The sequence below is a fragment of the Salvelinus alpinus genome, chromosome 30, assembly GCF_045679555.1.
Source record: "Salvelinus alpinus chromosome 30, SLU_Salpinus.1, whole genome shotgun sequence".
NCBI lineage: Eukaryota > Metazoa > Chordata > Actinopteri > Salmoniformes > Salmonidae > Salvelinus > Salvelinus alpinus.
The window spans coordinates 44,671,018-44,683,613 of NC_092115.1; the positions used below are offsets into that span (position 1 = coordinate 44,671,018).

The 12,596-nt window shown below is 43.0% G+C and overlaps 1 pseudogene; it reads right to left on the reverse strand.

Moving 5' to 3' along the window:
* LOC139560041 (probable G-protein coupled receptor 148) overlaps positions 1–12,596 on the reverse strand; it is a 15,517-nt pseudogene continuing 2,921 nt past the window's right edge.

Consider the following 12,596-nt stretch of genomic DNA (forward strand, 5'->3'; position numbering starts at 1 on the left):
TCAATGGTCACATGACAAGCGAGACAGCCATGGACACTTCAGCCCATAGAAGGACAACAGGGCCCCACACAGGTCTCTGTACCTGAGGCCATACAGGTACGGTGCCATGGGCTTGGGCAGCACTAGGAAGATGTTACACACCACTAGGGAGGTCCAGGGCATCGTGGTGGCAGTAGTGCCTGCAGCACCAGCATGGGAAAGACAGGAAGAGGTAGAGGTATTTGATGAGGAAGGTGCCTTTGGCCCGGGAGGAGTGTTCTCCTCTCTACACGCTAGACATGCGGGTGCGATAGTACAGAATGCTGAGCCAGAGAAGACTAGGAGCAGGATGAAAAGGTTTCCTGTTACGGTCAGGAGCATGGACACCTGAGAATAGGATGCATAAAGTCAGAATACGTTTGCCTAGGAGAGGCAGAGAGCAGATGTGTAGGGAGCAGGGTCCTGTAGAGTGGTGCCAAAAACACCCCTACAGACCCTGCTGGTAGCAATGCAGCACTGTCCAGCTAACAGCGATCGCCCTCCTCGTCCTACAGAGAGGAGAGGAAAAAGAGAGGAGAGAGAGAGAGAGAGAGGGAGAGAATGAAAGATAGAGAAAGAATGAAAGAGAGAGTGACGAAAGAGGAAGAAGTGGAAGAGAAAATAGAGAAAGGGTTAGTTTCTCTAAACTCCATCCATTATAACATTAGTGAAGTCATTACATGTACTAATAAAACTCTCCCAGCCTGTGTTCCCACTACCTGGAGACTGGCAACAGGGCATAGTATCGGAGTGGAGCCAGCACAGCCAGTGAGGTGTCCAGCACCATGGCCTTGATACTGAGGATCCCGCTCTGACATCAGCACACCTGCCACGTTCAGACAGGTGCTCACCATTGTCGTGACTTTACTTGATGACTGTTATTTATTTCATCCACTAACTGTGTTTAAAACTTCTCTGCGCTACGGATCCCTTTTACGGGATCACTTTCCTAAACAACCGCTAGAATTGCAGGGCGCCAAATGCATAAATATTACAAAAAATATTTATAATCATGCAATCACAAGTGAAATATACCAAAACACAGCTTAGCTTGTTGTTAATCCACCTATCGTGTCAGATTTTGAAAATATACTTTACAGCAAAACAAATCCAAGCTTTTTGTTTTGGTATATTTCACTTGTGATTGCATGATTATAAATATTTTTAGTAATATTTTTTAATCTGATACGTTTGGGAATTTTCATCTTCCTTTCAGGACTGGAACGAGGCTGTAGTTTTCTCAACATAACGCGCAACCCAAATGGCGTTTTTTTGTGATAAAAGTAATATTTATCGAACAAAAATAACATTTGTTGTGTAACTGGGAGTCTCGTGAATGGAAACATCCGAAGATTATCAAAGGTAAGCGATTCATTTTATTGCTTTTTTGACTTTCGTGACCAAGCTAACCAAGCTAATATAAGGATAACTGTTATAGCATTGAATGCTACACTCACAAAAGCTTGGAATTCTTTCGCTGTAAAGTATATTTTCAAAATCTGACACGATAGGTGGATTAACAACAAGCTAAGCTCTGTTTTGGTATATTTCACTTGTGATTGCATGATTATAAATATTTTTAGTATAATCTTTTTATCTGATACGTTTGGGAATTTTCATCTTCCTCTTCAGGACTCGGGTACGATGGCTCGTAGTTTTCTCAGCATAACGCGCAACGCAAATGGCGTTTTTTTGTGATAAAAGTAATATTTATCGAACAAAAAGAATATTTGTTGTGTAACTGGGAGTCTCGTGAGTGGAAACATCCGAAGATTATCAAAGGTAAGCTATTCATTTTATTGCTTTTCTGACTTTCGTGACCATGCTAATTTGGGGCTAGCTGTTGTAGCATGTATTGCTGCACTCACAAAAGCTTAAATTTCTTTAGCTGTAAAGCATATTTTCAAAATCTGACACGATAGGTGGATTAAAAACAAACTAAGATGTGTTTTGGTATATTTCACTTGTGATTGCATGATTATAAATATTTTTTGTAATATTTATGCATTTGGCGCCCTGCAATTCTAGCAGTTGTTTAGGAAAGTGATCCCGTAAAAGGGATCCGTAGCGCAGAGAAGTTAAAAAGCATACTTTCATCATTCTTCATATTGTATTCACATCAGATTGGATGAAAACTTGACAGTTAAACAGGGTTTCCTTCCTAAGTTACAATATTTGGTTTATACAGTTTTTAATTACATCAAAAATGACAAACAATATGACATTAGTTTTCTACATCTACCCACTGACCATTTCCAACATTTCCCGTTAGAGTTTTGGGCTGGCACAAGTATTCTGGGGACAAAGACATTCCATTGATTGATACTAGAGAGCCAAGAGATACAGGTGAAGTCGGAAGTTTACATACACTTAGGTTGGAGTCATTAAAACTCATTTTTCAACCACTCCACAAATTTCTTGTTAACAAACTATAGTTTTGCCAAGTCAGGTAGGACATCGACTTTGTGCATGACGCAAGTCATTTTTCCAACAATTGTTTACAGACAGATTATTTCACTTATAATTCACTGTATCACAATTCCAGTGGGTCAGACATTTACATACACTAAGTTGACTGTGCCTTTAAACAGCTTGGAAAATTCCTGAAAATTATGTCATGGCTTTAGAAGCTTCTGATAGGCTAATTGACATCAACTGGGTCAATTGGAGGTGTACCTGTGGATGTATTTCAAGGCCTACCTTCAAACTCAGTGCCTCTTTGCTTGACATCATGGGAAAATCAAAAGAAATCAGCCAAGACCTAAGGGAAAAAATGGTAGACTATTATTGTTTGTACAGATGAACATGGTACCTTCAGGCGTTTGGAAAGTCTGGTTCATCCTTGGGAGCAATTTCCAAACGCCTGAAGGTACCATGTTCATCTGTACAAACAATAGTACACAAGTATAAACACAATGGGACCACGCAGCCGTCATACCGCTCAGGAAGGAAACGCGTTCTGTCTCCTAAAGATTAATGTACTTTGGTGCGAAAAATGCAAATCAATCCCAGAACAACAGCAAAGGACCTTGTGAAGATGCTGGAGGAAACAGGTACAAAAGTATCTTTATCCACAGTGAAACGAGTCCTATATCAACATAACCTGAAAGGCCACTCAGCAAGGAAGAAGTCACTGCCCCAAAACCGCCATAAAAAATTACAGACTATGGTTTGCAACTGCACATGGGGACAAAGATTGTACTTTTTGGAGAAATGTTCTCTGGTTTGCTGAAACAAAAATAGAACTGTTTGGCTATAATGACCATCGTTATGTTTGGAGGAAAAAGGGGGAGTCTTGCAAGCCGAAGAACACATCCCAAACATGAAGCACGGGTGTGGCAGCATCATGTTGTGGGGGTGCTTTGCTGCAGGAGGGACTGGTGCACTTCACAAAATAGATGGCATAATGAGGGAAGAAAAATATGTGGATATATTGAAGCAAGATCTCAAGACATCAGTCAGGAAGTTAAAGCTTGGTCGCAAATGGGTCTTCCAAATGGACAATGACCCCGAGCATACTTCCATAGTTGTGGAAAATGGCTTAAGGACAACAAAGTCAAGGTATTGGAGTGGCCATCACAAAGCCCTGACCTCAATGCTATATACAATTTTTGGGAAGAACTGAAAAAGCGTGTGCGAGTAAGGAGGCCTACAAACCTGACTCAGTTACACCAGCTCTGTCAGGAGAAATGGGCCAAAATTCACCTAACTTATTGTGGGACGCTTGTGGAAGGCTACCCGAAACGTTTGACTCAAGTTAAACAAAACAAAGGCAATGCTACCTTTGGAGTACAGCAGGTCAGCCACCAGGGGGAGACTCGTCGAGTCCTGGTGACAGACGGTGATGGATCCATCACGAGGTCACGTGCCAGGTCTCGATGGGTTCTCCGGCCAGGACTAATTGTGGCTGATTGGGAGTTGGTGAGTAATCAAGGGCTGATTGCTCACCAGCTGTGTAAGTCCCATAAAGCTGCCAGAAGGGCAGCACACAGGGAGAGGGGGGAAGAAAGGACTCCCGTATAGTTGGGGATGGTTACAGAGGTAACAGGAGTGAGTTCAGTTTTGATCCCCACAGGATACAGCAAGGAGCCCAGAAGACTGTATCCCGGAGAGGGTTTAATGGGGGTCACCTGTCCTTTTCTTTTTTCATTTATTATTTAAATAAACACCCTTGAAACCGAGCTAATCCTACTCTGTCCTACTCTGTCCGTGTCTGATCTGTGTAAACGTCTTGACCAAACCCCCTGATCTGCCACATACCAAATACTAATTGAGTGTATGTAAACTTCTGACCCACTGGTAATGTGATGAAAGAAATAAAAGCTGAAATAAATCATTCTCTCTACTAATATTCTGACATTTCACATTCTTAAAATAAAGTGGTGATCCTAACTGACCTAAAACAGGGAATTTTTACTTGGATTAAATGTCAGGAATTGTGAAAAACTGAGTTTAAATGTATTTGGCAAAGGTGTATGTAAACTTCCGACTAAAACTGTAGTTGTCTCCTGTTTAATTTACGACCAGGTGTGAGGTGTCAGAAACCGGCCCAGCCCCCCCCTTTACTCTTCTGTGGTTGAGAGAGGCCCTGGCCATTGACAACCATTACCAAGCTGATCTGAGCCCTTGGATCCTCACGTGTATCATGACAGTCCCCCTCTGGTGGGTTCAACCTTGGATGGATTCTGCAAGTTGCAACCCACCATAAAAATGAACACGGGGATGTCCTGGTTTGTGGATCATCGTAGTGGTCCCCCTCTGGAGGTTTACCTTGGTAGACTGAAACCTGTTCAGAATGAGTCTGACTTCATCAGATAATTTCCGTGTCACTGACCGTGTGTCAGTAAGAATCGATATCGACCTCAAGACATATGTTAAGGGGACCTGTAGTAGTTTTACTACACGTCAATGTGTCTTACACCATTGTAGTGGTGATAGGTATGAAGGATTCTTTTTCATAGCTATGTTATCCACGGAGGAGCTAACCTCACGCCAGAAGTATGGTATACACACTGAACCAGTCATACGAGGTGTGATCATGGTTCATGGTTTCTCATAACTTTCCTCCTGAATGGACAGTTCTATGTATTAGTAACATGTGTGTTAACCATGAGAAGTGTGTTTTTGGAGACTCCCTTCCATGTTTTGCAATCTGAGTGACTACTACCTCCTCTGTCGCTGTCAATGGCGATTCAAATTGTGAGGTCTCTAAACCTTCTTCCTGATTGTGGCTGGACTGACTGTTGCTGGCAGTGGTACTGGTACCCAAGGTGACCAGCTATCCTACAGATTTATTCTGAAATGTTATCCTACCAAAACACATGATTAGAGCATTTTACTAGATTAATTGTAGTTGAGACTACACATGGCAAGGAATTATTATTGTTACCATTTGTTTTTGGAGGTGGAAGTCCACTGGACTTCTTATACAACCGGGGTGGTACACCACAGTGATATCTCAGATGCATTCTAAGGTTATCCCCGTCGAGGGGCTTGTCCGCTCCTCTCTGTTCTCGTGGGGAAGTTTACAACTTGATTTGTTTCCTTATCGGGTGGCCTCGTACAGTGTTGCACGAAGTTTCGACCCCCCCACCGGGCTCGGGTCGTGTTGGTGTCCGAGGCACAAACTAAAAGGTCGGACCCTTTGTACGAGTTGTCAGGAGCCGTGTTGTTAGTAGATTGGCTGTGATCTTTCAACCAAATCTCTTTGTGTTTGTGCTTCAAAACGCTCAGTGGCTGTCGTGGCCTGCCAGTCACCACAGCATCCGCGTGTGGCAACCGTTCCAGCACCTGCGAACTGAGATGAGGATATCTTTCTGTGATGTCGCACAGTGTTTCACCAGTGGGAGTCATCGGGTCAGTGAGGGACTGATGCCGTTAGTGTCATAGAAAAGGGTTTCAGTCCTTTCAAAATGGAAAATGTATCTTCGGAAGCAGAGTCCACTCTGCACATTGATGTTTTTATTCCTGCTTGCGGAAGTGTCTGAAGGACAAGATAAGTTCATCTTAGTGACGGTATCACATGACTCCAAGGAGGAGGGAAGTTGCTCAATCACAGAGACTGCAGGCTCAAAATCATGAAAAGAATAGTCAAACAGGTTTACTGATTGAATATGACGAGATATTGTAATATCCGCTTGAGTCAGGTTCTGCACCAAGAGGTGTCAAATGGTCTTTTTCCCGAGGGGTTCTTTCGACAGACACCCCTTGTGGATGACTGTGTTGCAGCTAGCGTTAGGAGAAGACAGTGTGGTCAGTGGAGACGGCACGGTTACCTATGACCATATTTGGTTGGTTTTCCAGTCCATTAGTCGGATCAAACGATCCATCAAGTCTGCTCCGAGTAGCAGGTGTTCAGTTTCAAGGCTGGTAACATACACAGGGTGAACAAGTGATAGGTCTTTGAGTACATATTAGTACATATTCTGTCACGAAGTTTCAGCATGAGTCTCAATGTGAGAGGCGAGGTAGTCTGAGTGAAACCTCGAAGTTTAGTGTCGCATCGTTCCGTTTTTAACCAATGTTCAGCTAAGTTCAAAGCCCCTTTGAAATCATTGAACAATGTTTGAGAGGTAAGTGATATTGTCGAGACCAAATCAATCAGCGCATTACAGTCCTCCAGGACTGTTTTGAGGTATGGCCTCTCTGAGTTGCGTTTTGTGATCATATTCCCCACAAAGTGGAGTGAACATTCGCAACGGCGTGACGTGTCATTTGTGTTCACGGTTGAAACAGATCGACTCATCAGAGTTTGAATTGAATTGGCTATTGTGATGTTTACTTTGTGCATTGCAATATTTGTATCTGAGTCTATAGTACAAGGCTTGTTTCTTGATCGAGTGGGCCCTGGATAGGGACCCCTACCGGTCATCACCCTTGTTACCCTTGGGCCTTGACACTTTGTGTGGGTAGGCTGCAGGAACTTAGCGATCAGGTTGATCGTAGTGGTAGTCGTTTCGCTGGCGATGTACTTTATAGCTATTTTGACAGTGGTGGTTATTGGTATCGTGGTTTCGTGGTCTCACCACCTTCGTTGCGCACCATCTCTCAACGCTCCTATCTCTGTTAACGCACCCTCAAACTGGGGTGAGTGCTCCTGTTCAATTTTCAAAACCCGAGATGTCAAGGCTCTTTGATGCCTCAAAAGCTGTGCCCGCAAGCTCTCTAAATTCTGAGATTGGCAAACCAATGTGGGCTGTAGGGCCCAACTAGCTAATGAAGCGGGGATACATGTTTAACAGAAACATTTATTTGAATGGTAATAGCTCTTCCATTCCTGTTCCAGAAGAGGAAAGAACTGATCCCAGCCACGAAAGTTGCCAGAGTGCATGGGGACATTGCTTACATCCGCTATGACAGGCTCATTGTCCACCCTCCATCCCAGAAGCCTGGAAGGGATAAGAGAGCCATACGATAAGGGTTCGTAGCTTCAACCTCGCAGCACACACACACACACCAATTGATTAATGGACTGCTGAATGTATACTTTGCTCTCTTGCTTTGTCTGCTCTTTTCAGTATTATGTCCATCTCTGATAAGCTACCCAGGAAAGGGCTGAAAACTGCACATATTAATATATGTAGCCTTAGAAATAAGGTTCATTAAATCAATAACTTGCTAACATCAGATAACACTCATATATTTGCCATTTCTGACTCACTTAGATAATTCATTTGATGATACAGCAGTAGCAATACAAGGAATAAACATCTATAGAAGAGACAGAAATGCTTAATGGGGGAGGTGTAGATGTATAATTTCAGAGCCATAACTCTGTAATGCTTGGAGAAGATCATATGTCAAGTGTTATTGAGGTGTTGTGGTTGCAGGTTCACTTGGCACATCTAAAGCCTTCTCTTTTGGAGTGTTGCTGTAGGCCACCAAGTGCTAACAGTCAGTATCTAAATAATATGTGTGAATTGCTTGATAATGTATGTGATGTAAACAGAGAGGTCTACTTTCTTGGGGACCTGAATATAAGCTGTCCGCTCAAGAGGACGTTTCTTACTGTAACCAGTGCCTGTATTCTGGTTCAGGTTATTAATAAACCTACCAGGGTGTTTACAAAACACTTCAGGAGCAAGATCATCCACATGTATCGATCACATTTTTACTAATAGCGCAGAACTTTGTTATAAAGCTGTATCCGTACCCATTGGATGCAGTGATCATAATATAGCGGCTATATCCAGGAAAGCCAAGGTTTCAACAGCAGGGCCTAAAATAGTGTATAAGAGATCCTACAAAAAACTTTGCTGTCGCTCTTATGTGGATGATGTTGAAAATATTTCAATGTCTGATGTGATTAATGAGGAGCATCCAGACACTGCACTTGATGAATTTATGAAATTGCTTCTTCCAGTTATTGATAAACATGCACCTGTTAAGAAACTGACTGTTAGAACTGTTAAGGCTCCATGGATTGATGAGGAATCAAATGTATAGTTGAAAGAGATGGGGCAAAAGGAGTGGCTAATACGTCTGGCTGTACATCTGACTGGCTTACTTACTGCAAATTGAGAAATTATGTGACTAACCTCAACAAAAAGAAGAAGAAACTGTGTTATGAAGCCAAGATCAATGATATAAAGAATAATGGAAAACAACTTTGGAGTACTTTAAATGAAATTATGGGCAGAAAGACAAATTCAACTCCATCTTTCGTATTCATCACAAAACCATTTGATGTTGCCAATTATTTTAATGCTATTTCACTGGCAAAGTGGGTAAACTTAGGCAGGAAATGCCAACAACGAACAGTGAGCAATTGTATTCATGCATAAAAAAACTAATAATGAAAGAAAAGCATTGCAAGTTTGAATTTTGTAAAGTTAGTGTGGGAGAGGTGGGAAAATTATTGTTATCGATCAATAATGACAAACCTCCTGGCATTGACAACTTGGATGGAAGCCAACGTAATTCTGCTACCCAAGAGAGGTAAAGCGGCCTTTACTGGTTCTAACAGCAGACCTGCCAGCTCTTAGAAACTGTTGGGAAAAAATGTGTTTGACCAAATATAATGTTTCTCTGTTAACAACAGACTTTCAGCATGATTATAGAGGGCACTCAACATGTACTGCAATGACACAAATGACTGATGATTGTTGAAATAAAATGATAATAAGAAGATTGTGGGAGCTGTACTGTTAGATTTCAGTGAAGCCTTTGATATTATTGACCATAACCTGTTATTGAAAAAAACGTACACTACCGTTCAAAAGTTTGGGGTCACTTAGAAATGTCCTCGTTTTTTAAAGAAAGAAAAAAAAAAGTCCATTAAAATAGCATCGGAAATACAGTGTAGACATTGTTAATGTTGTAAATGACTATTGTAGCTGGAAACGGCAGACCTTTTATGGATTATCTACATAGGTGTACAGAGGCCCATTATAAGCAACCATCACTCCTGTGTTTCAATGGCACGTTGTGTTAGCTACTACAAGTCTATAATTTTAAAAGGCTAATTGATCATTAGAAAACCCTTTTGCAATTTTCTAATGGAATTATCCAAGCTGTTTAAAGGCACAGTCAATTTAGGGTATGTAAACTTCTGACCAACTGGAGTGAATTATAATCTGAATAATCTGAAAAAATCTGTCTGTAAACAATTGTTGGAAAAATTACTTGTCATGCACAAAGTAGATCTAAGTCCTAACCGACTTGCCAAAACTATAGTTGGTTAACAAGAAATGTGTGGAGTGGTTGAAAAGTCAGTTTTAATGACTCCAACCTAAGTGTATGTAAACTTCCGACTTCAACTGTACATACAGTACATATATACAGTATGTGTATATATATATATATATATTTTTTTTTTCTATAAAGTTTGGGTTTTGAGTTGTTGGAAGCTGTCAAAACGATTTTTATCTATTTATAGACGTTAATGAATCAATACTGGATCAGTAATGTGGGAGTTGGACGTCAATTAATTTGCAAATGCAAATTTAATTGATTAATCAATGTTAATGATTAATCATGCCTTTATAGGCCATCTGGGAATTAAACGTTAACTGACCTGAAAGTCTCGCTGTATCTAGGTTAAGATTGACAGTTTAATATGTCTCATTGGTTGGAACAAATTAGTGAGGTCCTTATCCCAATTATTCAACCTGGCAAAAGGTACGTTTGGCAATTTAACTTCCTTGTTAAATCGAATGAGACCATAATATCCAATCAGTTGAGATTGGTTGGATATTATTCAAGTGTAACCGGTTGTTACAAACGTGAGATGACGTTGGCCCTCACAATGAAAATATTTTTTCACCACAAAAAAACACCACTTGCGTCATGCACAAAGTAGATGTCCTAACCGACTTGCCAAAACTATAGTTTGTTAACAAAAAAATTGTGGAATGGTTGAAAAACTAGTTTTAATGACTCCAACCTAAGTGTATGTAAACTTCCGACTTCAACTGTACATGCACTACCGATCAAAAGATTTAGAACACCTACTCATTCAATTATAATTATTTTATTTTTTTACTATTTTCTACATTGTATATCATAAGGTGAATGCACCAATTTGTAAGTCGCTCTGGATAAGAGCGTCTGCTAAATGACTTAAATGTAAATGTAAATGGTCACCACCTGCAGAACCACTCTTTTATTGGGGGTGTCTTGCTAATTGCCTATAATTTCCACCTTTTGTCTATTCCATTTGCACAACAGCATGTGCAATTTATTGTCAATCAGTGTTGCTTCCTAAGTGGACAGTTTGATTTCACAGAAGTGTGATTGACTTGGAGTTACAGGAACAGGGCTCCGGGCAGCCGAGCGGAAATGGAGGAAAACTCGCCTCCCTGCGGACCTGGCATCCTTTCACTCCCTCCTCTCTACATTCTCCTCTTCTGTCTCTGCTGCTAAAGCCAATTTCTACCACTCTAAATTCCAAGCATCTGCCTCTAACCCTAGGAAGCTCTTTGCCACCTTCTCCTCCCTCCTGAATCCTCCTCCCCCTCCTCCCCCCTCCTCCCTCTCTGCTGATGACTTTGTCAACCATTTTGAAAAGAAGGTCGACGACATCCGATCCTCGTTTGCTAAGTCAAACGACACCGCTGGTTCTGCTCACACTGCCCTACCCTGTGCTTTGACCTCTTTCTCCCCTCTCTCTCCAGATGAAATCTCGCGTCTTGTGACGGCCGGCCGCCCAACAACCTGCCCGCTTGACCCTATCCCCTCCTCTCTTCTCCAGACCATTTCCGGAGACCTTCTCCCTTACCTCACCTCGCTCATCAACTCATCCTTGACCGCTGGCTACGTCCCTTCCGTCTTCAAGAGAGCGAGAGTTGCACCCCTTCTGAAAAAACCTACACTCGATCCCTCCGATGTCAACAACTACAGACCAGTATCCCTTCTTTCTTTTCTCTCCAAAACTCTTGAACGTGCCGTCCTTGGCCAGCTCTCCTGCTATCTCTCTCAGAATGACCTTCTTGATCCAAATCAGTCAGGTTTCAAGACTAGTCATTCAACTGAGACTGCTCTTCTCTGTGTCACGGAGGCGCTCCGCACTGCTAAAGCTAACTCTCTCTCCTCTGCTCTCATCCTTCTAGACCTATCGGCTGCCTTTGATACTGTGAACCATCAGATCCTCCTCTCCACCCTCTCCGAGCTGGGCATCTCCGGCGCGGCCCACGCTTGGATTGCGTCCTACCTGACAGGTCGCTCCTACCAGGTGGCGTGGCGAGAATCTGTCTCCGCACCACGTGCTCTCACCACTGGTGTCCCCCAGGGCTCTGTTCTAGGCCCTCTCCTATTCTCGCTATACACCAAGTCACTTGGCTCTGTCATATCCTCACATGGTCTCTCCTATCATTGCTATGCAGACGACACACAATTAATCTTCTCCTTTCCCCCCTCTGATAACCAGGTGGTGAATCGCATCTCTGCATGTCTGGCAGACATATCAGTGTGGATGACGGATCACCACCTCAAGCTGAACCTCGGCAAGACGGAGCTGCTCTTCCTCCCGGGGAAGGACTGCCCGTTCCATGATCTCGCCATCACGGTTGACAACTCCATTGTGTCCTCCTCCCAGAGTGCTAAGAACCTTGGCGTGATCCTGGACAACACCCTGTCGTTCTCAACTAACATCAAGGCGGTGACCCGTTCCTGTAGGTTCATGCTCTACAACATTCGCAGAGTACGACCCTGCCTCACGCAGGAAGCGGCGCAGGTCCTAATCCAGGCACTTGTCATCTCCCGTCTGGATTACTGCAACTCGCTGTTGGCTGGGCTCCCTGCCTGTGCCATTAAACCCCTACAACTCATCCAGAACGCCGCAGCCCGTCTGGTGTTCAACTTTCCCAAGTTCTCTCACGTCACCCCGCTCCTCCGCTCTCTCCACTGGCTTCCAGTTGAAGCTCGCATCCGCTACAAGACCATGGTGCTTGCCTACGGAGCTGTGAGGGGAACGGCACCTCCGTACCTTCAGGCTCTGATCAGGCCCTACACCCAAACAAGGGCACTGCGTTCATCCACCTCTGGCCTGCTCGCCTCCCTACCTCTGAGGAAGTACAGTTCCCGCTCAGCCCAGTCAAAACTGTTCGCTGCTCTGGCACCCCAATGGTGGAACAAACTCC